This window comes from Macrotis lagotis, chromosome X, assembly GCF_037893015.1.
Source record: "Macrotis lagotis isolate mMagLag1 chromosome X, bilby.v1.9.chrom.fasta, whole genome shotgun sequence".
NCBI lineage: Eukaryota > Metazoa > Chordata > Mammalia > Peramelemorphia > Peramelidae > Macrotis > Macrotis lagotis.
In genome coordinates, this window is record NC_133666.1 from 80,422,891 (window position 1) to 80,440,962 (window position 18,072).

Sequence of the window (18,072 nt, forward strand, 5' to 3'; positions counted from 1 at the left end):
ATTCTTATTTATTAAACTGAGGTGGGTGCTCATATCTGACTAATGAACTAATTACAAAGAGGTTGCAATTTCTGTAGTCAACAGAAAGGCAATGAGGAAACAAAACCCTCTCTTTGCAGAGGATATAATGAATCCTAGAGAAGCAACCCATTGGTGTTGGGCTCCCTGCAGCAGAGTTTGAATGCTTGGCAATTCAGATTGAAAAAGGTCCTTTGTGTCCTGTAGTTTATCTTGCCAGGGGATCTTCAGAAACTTCGTAAGACAATTTAAATGGAAGCCATTCAGTTTCCTGACATGGCACTGGTAGGATGTCCAAGTTTCACAGGCATACAGCAATGAGGTCAGCACAATGACTCTGTAGACCTCTAGTTTGGTGGACAATCTAACATCTCTTTTCTCCCACATTTTTTTCTTCAGAGACTCTCAAATATTGAGTTAGCTCTGGTAATATGTGCATAAACCTCATCATCTATATGGACATCAAGGTAAGTGAGCTTATCAAAAAACATTCAGAATTTCTCTATTTACTGATAACTGATGGATCTATATCAGCTATCAGCTGCAAACAAAAAATCATGCACTGACACTCTCTCTACTTTAGTCTTGACTTGTAACCTTTTCAAGTGACACCCCATTATACAGTAGGCAAGAAGCATGGATAGAGTGCTGCAGTCAGAAAGACCCCCGTTCAAATCCTGCCTCAGACACCTCCTGGTTGTATGACCCTAGGTAAATTATTTAAATTCTATCTGTCTCAGTTTCCATATCTGTCAAACAAGGATAATAACAGCACTTACCTCAACGACTTGTGAACATCAAATGAGTTAACATAGCTATAAAAACACTAGCCAGTAGTAACGGTAGTTGTAGGCATTTGCTAAATGCTTTGTCATAGACTGATTGATGATGACTCAAAGATCAATCAGCTCTTAAACAATTCCTTTCAAGAAATCCTCTTGGATTAGGCAAGGAGGATGCATGGCTTATCTCATTCCAACCTCTCTGCCCCAGCATAAGGTCCTTTCACCTTCACTAGATTGTTAACAATCTTTCTAGGGCGGCTAGGTGGTACAGTGAATAGAGCACCAGCCTTGGAGTCAGGAGCACCTGAGTTCAAATCCGGTCTCAGACACTAACTAATTACCTAGCTGTGTGGCCTTGGGCAAACCACTTAACCCCATTGCCTTGCAAAAAAAAGAAAAGAAAGAAAGAAAACAATCTCCCTTCTATCCGGTTAAGTAAAGTTCATCAATTGGCTAATGCCTAAATAGACTCAAAAGGATGACTGGTGTCCAATCATGTAAAGCAGGCCAGCATCTTAAACCTTGTGTCTGTCTAATTCCCAAGTGACCCTGCATATCAAAGAGTTCTCTTTTTACATGTAATGTCTTCAGTTGCTTGGGCTTACACCAGACATTCTGCAGGCCTTTGACTAACAGCACCTCCGCTAAGGAGTCAATGGAGTCATGTGTTGGCTGCTTTTCTCTTGCTCATGGCCTTCTGTGAACAGCTTGTACTAGGGTTGCTCTTGGCCTCTTAGCCTCAATACCTCAGTTATCACTAGTGACTCCGAGGCATCTGAGAAGACAGTTTCACTCAGTAAAAATCAACATAAAAAGTTTAGAACAAAAGTTTCTTAATGTCTAATCTGGGATCCAACCAAATGATCATACTGATTTTAAGAAAGCCTTCAAGAGAAGGCCATGACAGAACATATTGAGGTCATCACATTTCTAAGCTAGGATACTTTCAAAGGAAAGCAGGCAAGCTAATAAGTGGAGGGGGGGAGATCATGCCCTATGAGAATTGGTTCAGAGAACTGGGTATGTTTACCTAAGACTGTTATGTAAAAGAGGGTAAAAATTTGCTCTGCTTAACTTCAGAGGACAAAACTAACTAGGAGTAATGGTCAGATGTCAGAGAGGGACAGATTTCAGTTTGGTATAAAGAAAAATTTCCTAACAATTAGGAAATTTCAAAAAAGAGTGAGCTCCTGGGGTGGGGAGGTGGGATACTGATGGGTTTTAAATGGAGCTAGGATGATCACATGTTGAGATGCTGTAAGGGGGTTTCTGTTGAAGTATATATTGGTAAAAAGATGCCTTCTAAGTTTCTTTTCTTAAAGAGCTGAAAAGTCTTGCCTTCCCCTACCCCCAGTTTCCAAGGTGAACCATTTCATAAGTGTGAGTTAAACACTTCCAGAAGAGAGGAGTTTACAATTTCTCTTGGAGATGTGATTTGATGTCTCACTTGCCCAATGCCAGACAGTCAACAAAGTCACAGGACCATAGAATATCAGGGCAAGAAGAGACATGAGAGGGGGGTTAGGCCAAAATAAATTAGTTTGACGATTATTTTAGAGCAGTGGTGTCAAACTCAAATAGAAATGGGGGCCACTAAACTGAACTATACATAAGGAACCCTATAGGCATAATACTTAGAGAACTATATATTAACACATTGTGTTGTTATTTATTTTGAAATCTGGCAAGCTAATCTTGAAAGTGTTGGGTACACAACGCTGTGGGTTGTGGGATTGATACCTCTATTATAGGGTCAATAGGTAAGACAAGAGCCAGTGAGTCAGTTGTTCAAGATCATCTCACCAGGAGGGGCTGATGAGGGTCAGAACCAGAATTTAGCTGAAGGTTCTCTGACTCTACAAATCATGCCACAACATACCCTCCTGAGTTTTCCTTCTCTCCATGGTGCCCATTCCAACTTAACTAGAACATGACCACTGCTGGGGCCCAAACAAACCCAGCACTCCTCCCACTCTCCTTGGATCTCACTGCAACTCCAGAGCTTTACAGACAGTTTGTCCATCAGAAAGATGGAACCAATATACCCAACATCAAACTGGCCATCTAACTCACACACAACATTCCATCTTCTATCTTTATGCTTGGAAGAAACTCCCTCCTCTTAGAAGTGGTTCAGACTTAGAAATGGCTCAGCTGCCAATTCCTTCCATGATGCTAATATGATGCTGAGGCCTAAATGAGGATGAGTAAAAACAAAAAGAAACCTATAGACCAATTTCCCTAATGAACATGGATGCAAAAAATTTAAATAAAATACTAGCAATGAGATTGTGGAATATATCATGAAGATCATATACCATGACCAGGTGGGATTTATACTAGGAATGTAGGACTGGTTCCATATTAGCATGTCAGCATAATTTACCATATAGGAAACAAAACAACAGGAACCATCTGATTATCTCAATGGATGTAGAAAAATAATTTTTTGACAAAATACAACATTCAGTTATATTAAAAACATTAGAAAGCATAGAAATAAATGGAGCTTTCTTTAAAATGATAAATAATAACTATCTAAAACATCAGCAAGCAATCTATGTAAAGGGCATGAAATAAAATTCTTCCCAATAAGATCAGGGGTGAAGCAAGGCTGCCCATTATCACCACTTTCATTCAGTATTGTACTAGAAATGTAGTTAGACAATAAAAAGAAATTGTAGGAATTAGAATATGCAAGGAGGAAACAAAACTATCACTCTTTGGAGATGATATGATGGCATACTTAGAGAATCCTAAAGAATCAACTAAAAACCTAGTTGAAATAACTAACAACTTCAGCAAAGTTGCAAGGTATAAAACAAAATCACATAAATCATCATATTTCTATATCCTACCAACAAAGTCCAACAGGGAAGAGATAGAAATTAAAATTTCATTTCATATAACTGTAGACAATACTTGGGAGTCTACCTGTCAAGACACATCCAGGAACTATATGAATACAATTACAAGTCAGATGTAAACAAGTGGAAAACTATAATCTCATGGATAAGTCAAGCCAATATAATAAAAATGGCAATTCTACCTGAATTAATTTTATTTGGTGTCTTACTAATCAAACTATCAAAAGTTATTTTATTGATCTAGAAAAAATAATATTAAAATTCATTTAGCAAAACAAAGAATCAAGAATATCAAGAGAATCAATGCAAAAATGTGAAGGAAGGTAGTTTAGTGGTATCACCTCTAGAACTGTATTACAAAGTGGTAATCATCAAAATAATTTGATAATGGCTAAGAAATAGAGCGATGGATCAGCAGAATAGATTAGGATCACAATTCACAGGAGAAAAATAACCGTATTAATGTAGTGTTTGACAAACCAAAGTTCCAAGTTTTGGGGACAGGAACTCACTGATATGACAAGAATTACTGGAAAAACTGGAAAAGGGCAGAAATTAGGTATAGACCAATATCTTACAGTGCATATCAAGATAAGGTCAAAATGGGCTCATGATCTAGACATGAAGGATAATAAGAAAAGAAGGGAAGAATAGAACATTTTACCTCTCAAGTCTATGAATAAGGGAAGAATTTATAACCAAACAAGAGAAAAGATGTAAAGGGGGTAATTTTGATTATATTATATTAAAAATGTTTTTGCATAAACAAAAACAATATAGCCAAGACTAGAAGGAAAGTAGGAAAATGGGAAGAAAATTATAGCGAATATCTCTGATAAAGGTTTCATTTCTTAAATAAATAGAGAATGGAGTCAAATTTATAATATAAGTAATTCCCTTGTTGATAAATGATCAAAGGATTTGAACAGGCAGTTTTCAGATAAAGAAATCAAAATATAGTTCAATGAAAAAATTCTCTAAATCACTAGAGAAAAACAAATTTAAACAACTCTGAGGTACAACCTCATACCTATCAAATGGGCTAATATGACAAAAAAGAAAAATGACTAATTTTGGAGGGAATGTGGGAAAACTGGAACACTAATGCATTGTCAAAGGAGTTGTGAACTAATCCAACCATTCTGGAGAGCAATTTGGAACTACTAGGTCAGTAACCCAGAGATCATAAAAAGGGGAAAAGACACACATGTACAATAATATTTATAACAACTCTTTTTTTGTGGTGGCAAACAACTGGAAATCAATGGGATACCTATCAATTGGGAAATGGTTCTGGAAGTTGTGGTATATGACTTTGATAGAATACCATTATGCTATAAAAATGACTAGCAGGATGCTTTCAGAAAAACTAGGAAAATTTATATGAACTGATATATTGAAAGTGAAGTGAGCAGAACAGGAAAACATTGTACACAGTAACAGTAATATTGTACAATGATCAACTGCATAAGACTTAGCTATTTGTTTAGCAATTGGATACAATGATACAAGACAGTATAAATGGATTTAGGATGAAAAATACTGTTTACATCTTGAGAAAGATCTAATGGGATCTGAAGGCAAATTGAAGCATCCTTTTTTTTAACTCTGTTACTCTGATTTTTTGGTCTTTTTTTGCTAATATGGAAATATGTCATGTATGTCTGTTGCACAAAAATAATCTATATAAAATTGCTTGCCTTCTCAAAGAGGGGAGAGAGAAGGGGGGTAAGGAAAGAATTTGAAATTCAAAACTTTACATAACAAACATTAATTTTTTGTTGACATGTAATTGAGAAAAATAAAATAAAAATTAGATGTTAAAGAAATAGAATTAGCTCAGTTCACATACTTTCTCCTACATGAAGCCATTCCTGATCCCATACCTCAACTACTAGTCTTCCCTCCCCCACACTGTCCCTTCAAAATGATTTATTTTGTATATACAGGGTGTCCCCAAAGTCCTAGTACAGTCTTAAGTTGCTAAAGTTTTAAAAGTCTAGAACCATACTAAGACTCTGGGAGTAATCAGAATTATTGTTTATTTATTTGTGTATCCTGATAAGAATGTAAATTCTGAGAGCAGAAACTAGTAGTAGTACACTTTTTATCTTTGCATACTCATGGTCTGGTACTATGTCTGTCACATGGTAGATACTTAATTGATAGATTGAGTCAAACTCATTGACCCAATTGTTGAAATACAACTTAGAGCACTGCGGTGTCAGAGGTGAAAAGGGGCCTTAGAACAGAGAATAACTGTTAGAGACCTAACCTAAAGCTGAAGAATATTAGAGTTAAGAGAGGCCTCTGAACATAGAGATTATCTAATAATATGTGTGGAAAATAGCTTCAAACTTTGGATAATCACCTCATTCTTCAGGGATGAACAACCAGTTGATATTCATCAGAAGGGATGAGTCTGGGAAAAGTCTAGGAAGCTGGCATGTTGGGACATGAGAATTATTTGGACCAAGTAATTCAGCCAGAGAGCAGATGTTTTGAACTTTTCAGGATATTTACTGACTGATTGCCCAAGCACCTAGCCCATTCCCCATTCGTTCCTCTTCTTTCTTTGTTACCCATGTGATAACAGTCTTCTCAAGCAGGGGTATCCCTAATCCCCTCAGGAAATGAGGAGGCAAAGATGGGAAGTGACACGGCTTAGGCAGAGGTTGTCATGTCTGGAAACTCTGGTTCCTCTTCTTAAGTGCTGTCTAGGGGGCCCTGCAATCCATCAATCCACACCACAAACTTGTCAACAATGCAGTGCTTCATAATCATAGCATTTCCAAGTTGTAAAGGCTCTGTGAAAAGCCAACTAGTTTCACCCATTATCACATAGGATGTCCTCTACAGTACCCTGGATAGATGGTGCTTGGACCAGAAGATCAGCCTTGAGGTAGGCCCTTCTCAGGTAGGTATCTTACCAAAGTGACACATTCCTCTTTGGGCCAACTCTAATGGTCAGGAAATCAGCCTCATCCTAACTTTGAGTTTTACAATTTTTTCCCTAATCTTACTTCCCCCCCCCCCCACAGAAGGCAATTTGCCAGTCTTTACATTGTTTTCATGGTATACGTTGATCCAGATTGTACGTGATGAGAGAGAAATCATATCCTTAAAGAAGAAACATAAAGTAAAAGAGATAGCAAGATCAGACAATAAGATATCAGTTTTTTCTAAACTAAAGGGAATAGTTCTTGGTCTTCATTCAAACTCCTTAGTTCTTTCTTTGGATACAGATGGTATTCTCCATGGCAGAGAGCCCCAAATTGTCCCTGATTGTTGCACTGATGGAATGAGCGAGTCCATCAAGGTTGATCATCATCCCCATGTTGCTGTTAGTGTGTACAATGTTTTTCTCATTCTGCTCATCTCACTCAGCATCAATTCATGCAAATCCCTCCCGGCTTCCCTGAATTCCCATCCCTCCTGGTTTCTAATAGAACAATAGTGTTCCATGACATACATATACCACAGTTTGCTAAGTCATTCCCCAATTGAAGGACATTTACTTGAATTCCAATCCTTTGCCACCACAAACAGGGCTGCTATGAATATTTTTGTACAAGGGATGCTTTTACTCTTTTTCATCATCTCTTCAGGGTATAGGCCCAGTAGTGGTATTGCTGGATCAAAAGGTATGCACATTTTTCTTGCCCTTTGGGCATAGTTCCAAATTTCTCTCCAGAAAGGTTGAATGAGTTCACAGCTCCACCAACAATGTGATACTATCCCAGATTTCCCACAACCCTTCCAACAATGATCATTGTCCTTTCTGGTCATATTGGCCAGTCTGAGAGGTGTGATGTGGTACCTCAGAGATGCTTTAATTTGCATTTCTCTAATAAGTAATGATTTAGAACAATTTTTCATATGACTATGGATGACTTTGATCTCCTCATCTGTAAATTGCCTTTGCATATCCTTTGACCATTTGTCAATTGGGGAATGGCTTTTTTTTGATAATTTGACTCAGTTCTCTGTATATTTTTGAAATGAGTGCTTTGTCAGAAACATTATTTGTAAATATTGTTTCCCAGTTTACTGCATTTCTTTTGATCTTGGTTACAATGGCTTTGTCTGTGCAAAAGCTTTTTAATATAATGTAATCAAAATCATCTAGTTTGTTTTTGGTGATGTTCTCATCCCAATGGCCCACTGTTTCTAGTTTTGAGCATGTCTACCTCCTATCAGTCATGATAGTTGTTCAAATCCTGGAATACGGGATTATGTCACCCTCTTCCCCAATCTTTTTCTGATTCAGGTTAAACATCACAAATTTTCACCATCCCCCCCCTCTGGATGAGAGTCTTTGGATGTGTATCATCTTTCAATTTTTCCTTTTAGAGAGAAGGAAACTGAATTCAAGAGAATAATGTGGCTTTTCCAGGGCAACCAGTGAGCAAATGACAAATGTCAGACCTGAAATTAGCAGGCAAAATTGTAAAAATTCTTAGAATGAATCAATCATTTGATCCATCCATAGGAAGTTATTAAATACTTACTACAGGTCAAATACATGAGAGGAATAGATAGTGAGTGTTTAATAAAAGAATTGAATTTAGCAGATTAAACTCCTTGAGGTTCAGGAAGGTTGAGGGATCAAGCAGGAAGGAGTAGAATCAGTTGGGACATTGGGAGCCAATGCAGTATAGTGGACAGACTTGGAAACCTGGGATTAGATACTGATTCTAACATTCTACTAAGTCTGTAACCATGGGCATTTATTCTCTTACAATCCTAGGCAGTTTCAACTTCCCAAAACTACAGATTACAGACAAGCTACATGTTTTCATTTGGGAGACAGGATGATGTGGGGGAAAGGCCTCTTTATACCTTTCCATTCTTCTTAGATCCATACCTTGTTCACCCTCAGAATATCCTGCAATCCAGTGAAATCGATCTTGTTATTTCTTGACCAAGATATTCCATCTCCTAACACCAAACATTTCCACTGATTATCTCCCAAGTCCCAAATATTTTTCACATAAACAGACTTAAATAACTGAAGCATTAATTCCTCATGAAAGGTTGAGTCAATATACTAAAAATGATAATACTTCCTAAATTAATTTACTTATTTAGTAATCAAAAGATTACTTTATAAAGTTAGAAAAAATAACAAAATTTATCTGGAAGAATAAAAGATGGATAATCAATCTCAAGAGAGATATTGGAAAAAAGTGATAAACGAGGAGGTCAACAGTACTAGATCTCACATTATAGTACAAAGGGGTAATCCTCAAAACCATTTGGTACTAATTAAAAAGTAGAGATTGATCAATGGAACAGATTAGGTATACAACATACAAAAGCATAGTGTTTGATAAACTCAAAGTTTATTTTTTTAAGCTATGGGGTGAAGGACAGTGGGGTAGAAGGAGTTTGAATTCATCATCTGTCAAAGATTGCAGGAAAAACTAGAAAGAAGTCTGGCAGAAATTAGGCATCAACCATATATACCAAGATAAGCTCCAAACAGCTACAAGACTTAGTTATAAAAGATGACATCATAAATTAGATTAGCAAGGAGGAAATTACCTGTCAGATCTATAAATAGAGAAAGAGTATATGACTAAACAAGAGAAGGGAATCACAGATGATCATAAAATGAACAATTTTGAGTTCCCAAAATTAAAAAGGTTTTTAAAAAAACAAATAAAAGCAATAAATAAGAAAGGAAACTTGGTGACACTGCAATGGATAGGGTACCAGGTCTGGAGTCAGGAAGACTTCAAATCCAGTCTCAAACATTTACTAGTTGTGTGACCCTGGGCAGGTCATTTAATTCTATTTGTCTCAATTTCTTCATCAGTAAAATGAGCTGGAGAAGGAAATGGCAGCTTCAGTACCTTTTGCTACAAAAACCTCAAATGAGGTTAGAAAGACTTGGATATGATTGAAAAACAACTGAACAAGAAGGAAAGCAGATAACTGGAGAAAATTTTTGTAGAAATTTTTTCAGATAAATGTCTCATTTTCAAAGATATATAAAGAACAGATTCACATTTATAAGAATAAGAGCTATTCCCTGATATACAACTGGTCAAAGAATATAAACAGGCAGGTTTCAAAGGAAGCAATCCAAGTTAATTGATAGATTAAAAAAAGTCCTCTAAAAAGCATAAGGAAAAAAAAAACTATTAATTAGAGAAATTAAAGCAACTCTGAGGTTCCTCCTCATTCCTGTCAGACTGGCAAGGATGACAAAAAAGTAAAATGACATATGTTGGAGAGGCTATGGGAAAACAGACACATTAATGCACAACTGGTGGAGCTGTGAATTGTCCCAGCCATTCTGGAAAGCAATCTCAGACCTATTCCCTCAAAGTTATTATTCAGTGCATACCCTTTGACCCAGTGATACCACTACCAGGTCTTTATGCCAAAGAAACCAAAGAAGGAGGAAAAGGAGGACCCACGTTTACAATAAATCATAATTTTTGTTATTAAAATAGAAACTAAGGGTACACCAATAAATCTGCAGAATGGCTAAACATATTATAGTACATGAATGTAATGGAATATTATTAAGTCAAAGGAAGTGATGGAATGAATAATTTCAGAGAAACTCAGTAAGACTTTTATGAACTAATGCAGAGTGAAATGAACTAAACCAGGAGAATAATTTATACAATAATAACAACATTATAAAGACAAAACAACTTTGAAAGATTGAAGGTCTTTGATTAATGTAGTAACCCACCATGACTCCAGGGACCAATGAAGAAGCATGCCACTACTACTTATTGAGAGAGATGATCAACCCAAGATGAGGAATAAAACAGACATTTTCAGATATGATCAATGTAGTAATTTCTTTTCCTTGATTATGTATATCAGTAAAAAGAGCTTTATTTTTCTCTTTTTCTTTTTTCTCTTCCTTATGGCTGGTGGTGGTAGGAAAGAGGTACAGGGAAGCAAATTTGAAAAGGAAAAGAAAGAAAAAAATGCACAGAAGAGAATAGAAAGAAGGTCAGAAAGAATTACAGATAAGTACCCCAGCTTTGGAAGTTACATGGAATTGATTATATTTAAATTTTTATCCTTAAAAGAAATGCAAGCTGTACACAACAGATCTCCGCAGTTCATATCATCTTCCCTGCTCCCCCCCATTTTACTATCTATACAGAAATGTCCATTTTATCTGATGTTTGTTAAGTTCAGAGTAGAAAACAAATGAAGGGGCCAGACTAACTCTGGCAGCTCCAAGGTTTCTCAGAACTTTTGAGCTATGATTAAATGGCCCTGGCTCAAATGCCAGCCCTAGTTTTATTCCTGGTCCTATCAACTGCTGTTGGTGACATGGAGAAACATTTTAACCACTCTTGGCCTCAGTTTCTTCATCCGTAAAATAGCCTCTCAGACTCCTTTAAGCTTTAAATTTATGATTCTATTAATCCCTCCTCCTGGGGCTTCTGAGTGCCACAAAGATCTGTGCATAATACATACACACAAACTCCATCTATAGGGGAAGAAGTCCCTCAGTCACCAAAGGTAAGGAGCAAGTGAAAGTGAGGCACAGAGAAGAGAGTCAAATGTATTCTAATTGCAGCAAGAATGTTCAGGTTTAAGATGACCGAGTTGGAATTGGTGGCCTCAAAGGCCACTTATAGCTCTGACATTCTATGTTCTAAAGCAGCTGGATGGTACAGTGTATAAATGGAGTCAAGATGACCTGAAAAAATGATGCTTCAATTACCCTCTATTTTCTTTGCAAAAATAGGATCTCAGGTATTTACTAGCCTGATTTGAGTTCAGGCAAGTCCTCTTAACTCTGTGTCTCTGTGTGTCTCAGTTTCCTCAATTGTAGAATGAAGATGATACCTCCAGGGTTGTTGTGAAGATCAAATGAGACAATATTTGCAGTTTTTAGCACAGTATCTAGCACACAATAGGTGCTTAATTAATCTTTCCTTTTTTCTTCCTTCTTTATCTTCCTCCTTCCTTTTTTCCTTTATTTTTTTCTTTGTCTCTCACTTTCTTTTCTTTTTCCCTTCCTTCCTTCCTTCGTTCCTTCGTTCCTTCCTTCCTTCCTTCCTTTCTCTTTCTGTTTCATTCTCTCTTTTGTCTTTCTGTCTTTCTTTTACTCTCATTTCTCTCTCTCTCTTTCTTTCTCATTCTTTCTCTCTCTTTCTTTCCTTCCTTTCTCCCTTTTCTGACATGAGCCTAATCAGAGGAATAAGTTGAACAGAAAGTGAAATACCTCATGGGGTATTAAGCTGAATGATATCACAACAAATGACTGCACAAGCAGTATTGGTGCAGTTATTAATAAATGATAACTGGTGACTTTGACCATCTGGGTCCACAAAATTCAGATATTTGCCTATGGACAAAAAACCAATATGGACCCTTCAAATCAGCTCCAGTGACTGATGACAGAGGTTTCCAAATAGTTTTTCCTGGCTCCAGTATTTCTCAGCCCTAAAACTAAGAACTCTTTCTCATAGAATTTAGAGAGGTAAGGACCTAGAGGTTGTCTAATTCAGTCCCTTCATTTTAGTAATAAAGAAACAGAGAGGACTCAGGTCTATAAAGTTTTTATGCCAATATTTCCAGGAAAATGAGAAGAATGAAATTCTAGTTGTTTTGATGTATACCTGTTACCTAGGAAAAGTAAAAAAATCCCTAGGAAGGGGGGCGGCTAGGTGGCGTAGTGGATAAAGCACCGGCCTTGGAGTCAGGAGTACCTGGGTTCAAATCCGGTCTCAGACACTTAATAATTACCTAGCTGTGTGGCCTTGGGCAAGCCACTTAACCCCATCTGCCTTGCTAAAAAAAAATCCCTAGGAAGGTCCAATATATAAGATAGATTCAACATGGAGGATTACAGGAGGGCAGGGACAGAATGCCTGGAGATCTCACTGTTTAAAGGAGGAGCCAGCCTAATTGAAACAGTGATAATAATTGTGTATTAAGTTTATTTAAAAAAGAAAACCAAATTTTAAGTGTAACTAATATTACAAGGGCCATACTTATCTTACTCCGATATGCCCCTATTTTCTGGGTGGTAATGATGGTGGGGGGGTAGTGTTTGAGGGGTTCTTTGACATCAAAAGTAATCCATAAGTCAACTTGTAAAGAGACTTTCCTCTGTAGGAGAATTTGTTTATGTGATGTTGACTAAAGGCACCACTCTTAGAGAAGATTATTCTCTTGTCTTTTTTTCTTTTAAAGTATAGGCTAGGGGCGGCTAGGTGGCGCAGTGGATAAAGCACCGACCCTGGAGTCAGGAGTACCTGGCTTCAAATCCGGTCTCAGACACTTAATAATTACCTAGCTGTGTGGCCTTGGGCAAGCCACTTAACCTCATTTGCCTTGCAAAAAAAAAAAACCCTTAAAAAAACCCCTAAAGTATAGGCTATTCAATCCATAGTCATATGAAAAATTGCTCTAACTCATTAATTATTAGAGAAATGTAAATTAAAGCTTCTCTGAGGTACCACCTCACACCTCTCAGACTGGCCAATATGACTAGAAAAGATAATAATCATTGTTGGAAGGGTTGTGGGAAATCTGGGATACTATTACACTGTTGGTGGAGCTGTGAACTCATCCAACCTTTATGGAGAGAAATTTGGAACTACACCCAAAGGGCACTAAAAATGAACATACCCTTTGACCCAGCAATACAACTACTGGGTCTATAACCTGAAGAGATGATGGCCATTTCATGGGGAAGTTTTGGAAATCTATTTTATTAAATATCACTTGTATAAAAATATTTATAGCAGCCCTGTTTGTGGTGGCAAAGAATTGGAAATCAAGTAAATGTCCTTCAATTGGGGAATGGCTTAGCAAACTGTGGTATATGTATGTCGTTGAACACTGTTGTTCTATTAGAAACCTGGAGGGATGGGATTTCAGGGAAACCTGGAGCGATTTGCATGAACTGATGCCGAGTGAGATGAGCAGAACGAGAAGAACACTGTACACCCTAACAGCAACATGGGGATGATGTTCAACTTTGAAGGACTTGCTCATTCCATCAGTGCAACAATTGGGAACAATTTTTGGCTGTCTGCAAAGAGAGTGCCATCTGTATCCAGATAAAGAGCCATGGAGTTTGAATAAAGTTCAAGGTCTATTCCCTTTAATTTAGAAAAAAAAAAACAGATATCTTATTGTCTGATCTTGTTATCTCTTAGACTTTTTGTCTCTTCCGTAAGGATATGATTTCTCTCTCATCACACTCAACATGGAAACAAAGTAAAGACTGACAGATTCCTTTCAGTGGGAGTGGGGTGGGGGAGGGAAGTAAGATTGGGGGAAAATTATAAAACTCAAATAATATCTTTAATAAAAATAAAAAAATAAAGCATAGGCTATTAGAAAGTTTGTTACAGATATGTTCATGAGCAAAATACTTTTGACTTGTATAACAGCTGTGTATATATACTAGGAGAAAGCAGGCTGAAAAAACGTCTCCCACAAGTTTTGTTTCCTGAAATTAATTTCTTTGTACACCAGGGAGATTAGCCAAGGCAAGAGAGACAAAAAGGATCATTTATGCTGGTCACATCTTTGAAGTTGAATCAGGAGAGAAAGATAATTCCTGATGACCTAGAAAATTCTATGACCTCTACACAGCTGGGTGAGTTCTAATCCTAGAAAAGGAGACAAAAAGATATAGGCTATGTGGTTGATCTGGGGTGAGAAGACTTGAGTTCAAATGCCAGCTTCTGCTTGCTTGTTGTGGGGTGTTGGACAAATCACTGAGCCTCTTTGGAACTGTTTAGATGGAAGTGAGGTTTATGGGATGCCCATTACCCCCCTTCTTCCATATGAATACTTTTCATTTTATGCATTCCTATAGTGTGAAACAGAGTTCCTTCTCTTTTTCCTTTCCTCCCTAGTATAGTCTCATATCTCTTCCATTTCCATTTTATCCTAAAACCATAAAAACAGAATAAAAGCACCTGCAGGTCCCTTGTTTCTCTTAGTTAGCTTTTTCTTTTACCCTTGATATTAAGATTTTGAGGGAACATTTGTCCTCTCCCTAATGTGATGCAAAAAAAATTATCCTCAGTTTCTTTCCACTGTCTGTGTTCCTTCCTATTGTTCTCAAGATTCTCTTGTTTCCATTTCAAAGTGTCTACTTGATTCTGGCCATTTCATGGGGAAGTTTTGGAAATCTATTTTATTAAATATTAATTTTTCCAAGTTCTCTGCTCCTTTATACTGACATCTGCTTAGTCTTGTTCAAACCTGACAGCGGACTCCTGGTGCTTGAAATGTTTCTTTTTGGCTTTTTTGAGCTGGAAGGTCACGATTATGGTTATGATGTGGCCAGTTTTCATTTTACGGTTTCTTTCAAAAGATAACTGGTGGATTCTTCCTGTTTTCACTTTGTTCTTTGGTCCTAATATATCTAGGAAGTTTTCAATCATGATTTATTGAAATAAAGCATCCTAGTAATTTGCCCAAGCTACCCAGGTGCTAAATATGACAGAATTTGAACCCAGGCCTTCCTTACTCCAACTCCTATTTCTCTATCACTATGCCATGTCAGACTGGAAAGGATCTTAGAATGCAATGTCAGAGATGGAAGAGAACTTAAGGTGTTGAATGTCAGAGCTTAGAGTGAATTTAGAATTGAAAATGTTAGAGATAGAAGGATCTTAAAACAATCAGAGCTAGAAAGAACCTTAGAATGGAGAATTTCTGAGCTGAAGAAGTTTAGAAGATAAAATGGTAGACCTGGGATGGATTTTGGGACACCCAACATCAGAAAAGGAAGGGCCTTGTCTAAAAAAGAAGTAACAGCAAGGGGCCCCAGTCTATTCTTCAGCTCTATTTGTGGTTTGGTCCTTAAACATTATTCCTCTTGTTTCACAAAGGAGAAAGCCAAGGCCCAGGGAGGGAAAGAGACTTGCCTGAGGTTGCACAGCAAGTTTGTGGTTGAGCTGTGCCTCTTGACTCCCAGAGGAGTGTTTTTCTCTCTACCTCATGCTGTCTTCATGACTATGTCCTCAGGGTGAACTCAGAGAATAATAAAAGGCTTGGGCTATGACAGATTTCCAGAAGAACACAGTCATAATCAAATGCAAACATCAAAGCCAGACTTCAAGGGCCTTTGATTATCCTCCATTTGGGTCGGGATGTGCTCCATACTGAGGAAATGGAGTGTTCAATTGCAGGGGTATTATTGGCAATAAAAAGAGACATCTCATGAAACAAAATGAAAGGCAAACAGGAAGGTGAGACTAAAGTCACACCAGTTCCTTGCAGGCCTTTCACTCAGTAATCTCTTCCATGAACACCTACCCCAACTTAGATACCTTCTTGGGTCCTTGCAGAGTTCAAGACAGGAAGACTGAGGCCAAATCTGGGAGTAGGAAACCAGGGAAGGAAGGAAGGAGTCCCAAAAATTTGGCCAGAGGGTGATAGATGGTTAAGTGGGTGGCCCCAGTAGCCTGAAACTCAGCTTCCAACAGTTCAAGGATTTGGATGGATTAAGTACCCAACAGAAGGGAATCAGCTGAACCCCTGAAGTGGACCAACCTGCTGCCCTTAATACTGGACTCTAGAGGAAGAGGGCCCAGTTCCAAGCATTTTGTCCAAGTCTCTCATTCTTCTCCTAGGAAAATGGGACCTAGGGAAGGAAAGTCCCATGGCTAAGGTCACCTGGGTGGCCTGTGACAGACTCAGAGCCAAACCTGAGCTTCTAGCTCTTTCCACTGGCCACCACCAACCAGAAGTATTTTGAAACTGGTTTCAAAGGCATGAAATGAATGGGCCTGCATTATTTTCATACCCACATTGACAAAGAATGTATTCATAGATCCTCTGAGTGGGAAGGGCTCTCAGGGGGTAGGCAGTTCAAGCTATACCTGAACAGGAATCTCTTTGACAGCATCCTGGGTAAGTGGTCATCCAGGCCCTTTTCAGAAAGATTCAGTGAGGGGGAGTCTACTAGTGACTGAGTCAGCCCATTCCACTCTGGGGAAGTACGAATGGGTTGTTGCTGTTGTTGTTCAGTTGTTTACTACTCTCTTTGAATCCATTTGGGATTTTCTTCACAAAGATACTGGAGTGTTTTGCCATTTCCATCTCCAGATCATTTTATAGATAGGGAAATTGATGTAAACAGAGCAAAATGACTTGTCCAGGATCACACAGGTAGAGAGGTCAAGGAGAATTAAGACTGTGAAAAGGCCATTGCCTTTAGATATTAAGAGGAACACTGTGATTTTGGAGAGAGCATTTTCAGTCAAATAATGAACTTCAAGCCCAACTTCTGACATTAAGTAGTTGTGTGACTTTGACCAATTCCCTTCTTCTCCCTGGGTTTCAGTGTTCTCTGTAAAATGGTGACCTAGATAGCTTCTGTGGCTCCATTCTGTTGTAGGTCTACAGTTATTTGATGCTATGGTCCAGTACTACCTCCTCATTTTATAGCTAAGGAAACTGGCATCCAAGGAAGATTTGTCTATGGTCACAATAGCTAACAAGGATCAAACTGAGGGTTCAAACCCAGACTCCTTACCTCTCTTGTTTAAACTCTTGTTTATGAAACAACAGTTTAGATCCATTAGTTACAGAGTTCTGTATAGAGTTGCCTCCAGACTCTGGTCCCCTAAATGAGAGGGAATGATGAAGCCTAAAGGCATTTCTTCCATAAATATGAATACTTTTCATTTTATGCATCCCTATAGTGTGAAACAGTTTCCTCTCTTTCTTCTTCCTTTCTTTCCTAGAATTATCTCATATCTAATATCCAGGACCAAGATCAAGTGCATTCTGGGACTGGCCTATAGTTAACTCTCAACCTTGTCTGCAAGAACAAAGAGGTCTTGAGACCTTTTCCCCTACCCTTTAGACATTTTACAGGTAGCTCTTAGGGAAGGAACAAGCCCTAGAATTCTTCTTAAACATCTTCTACAGATTTTCCTACAGATAGCACTATACAGCAAAAAAAAAAAAAAAAGAAAAAGAAAAAAAAAGAACTAGCTGTGGTGCCAGACAGCCAGGTTCAAATCCTAGATCTGCCAGTTTCTAGTTTTATTGAGAAGTCTCCTTTTCTCTGTTACTCAGTTTCATCCTCTATAAAATTAGGGGACTGGACTAGATGATCTCAAAAGTTCCTTCAAGCTCAACATTCCCATGAAATAATGATACCATAGCATAGGGCCTGAGGGTTGTTTCAAGAAACCAACTGGAACACTAGTTTGTTTCCCTTTATTGGCACATGCCCCCCATAAAACAGTCCATTGGCATGCTAGCACAGCCTTTGGTCTGGGTGCGGTGCCCATTGGCTGCATGTGGCAGGCTCATTTCATCCCTTTGAGACTAGGATTAAAAATAATTATGGCTGTTGGCGGTGAGTGATTGTTCAATTAGCAGTGCGGATAAAGCTTGTTTGTACAGACTCCATTTCTTTGGCATCCAAG

The 18,072-nt window shown here is 38.0% G+C and overlaps 2 protein-coding genes across 8 annotated transcripts in view; one reads left to right on the plus strand and one right to left on the minus strand.

The window, feature by feature from the left end:
• Window positions 1-18,072, plus strand: part of CHIC1 (cysteine rich hydrophobic domain 1) — a 218,320-nt gene that overhangs the window by 157,136 nt on the left and 43,112 nt on the right. The window contains exon 7 of one of the 4 annotated variants that reach the window (XM_074200806.1): window positions 418-13,905. The exons of the other annotated variants lie outside the window; for them this stretch is intronic. The gene's annotated coding sequence lies outside the window, so the exon portion shown is untranslated. Of the gene's footprint in view, window positions 1-417; window positions 13,906-18,072 lie in introns of those variants that run through there. 4 annotated transcript variants of the gene reach the window in all.
• The window catches only part of LOC141497931 (ligand of Numb protein X 2-like), a 94,578-nt gene that overhangs the window by 40,852 nt on the left and 35,654 nt on the right, over window positions 1-18,072 (minus strand). The window lies entirely within an intron of this gene.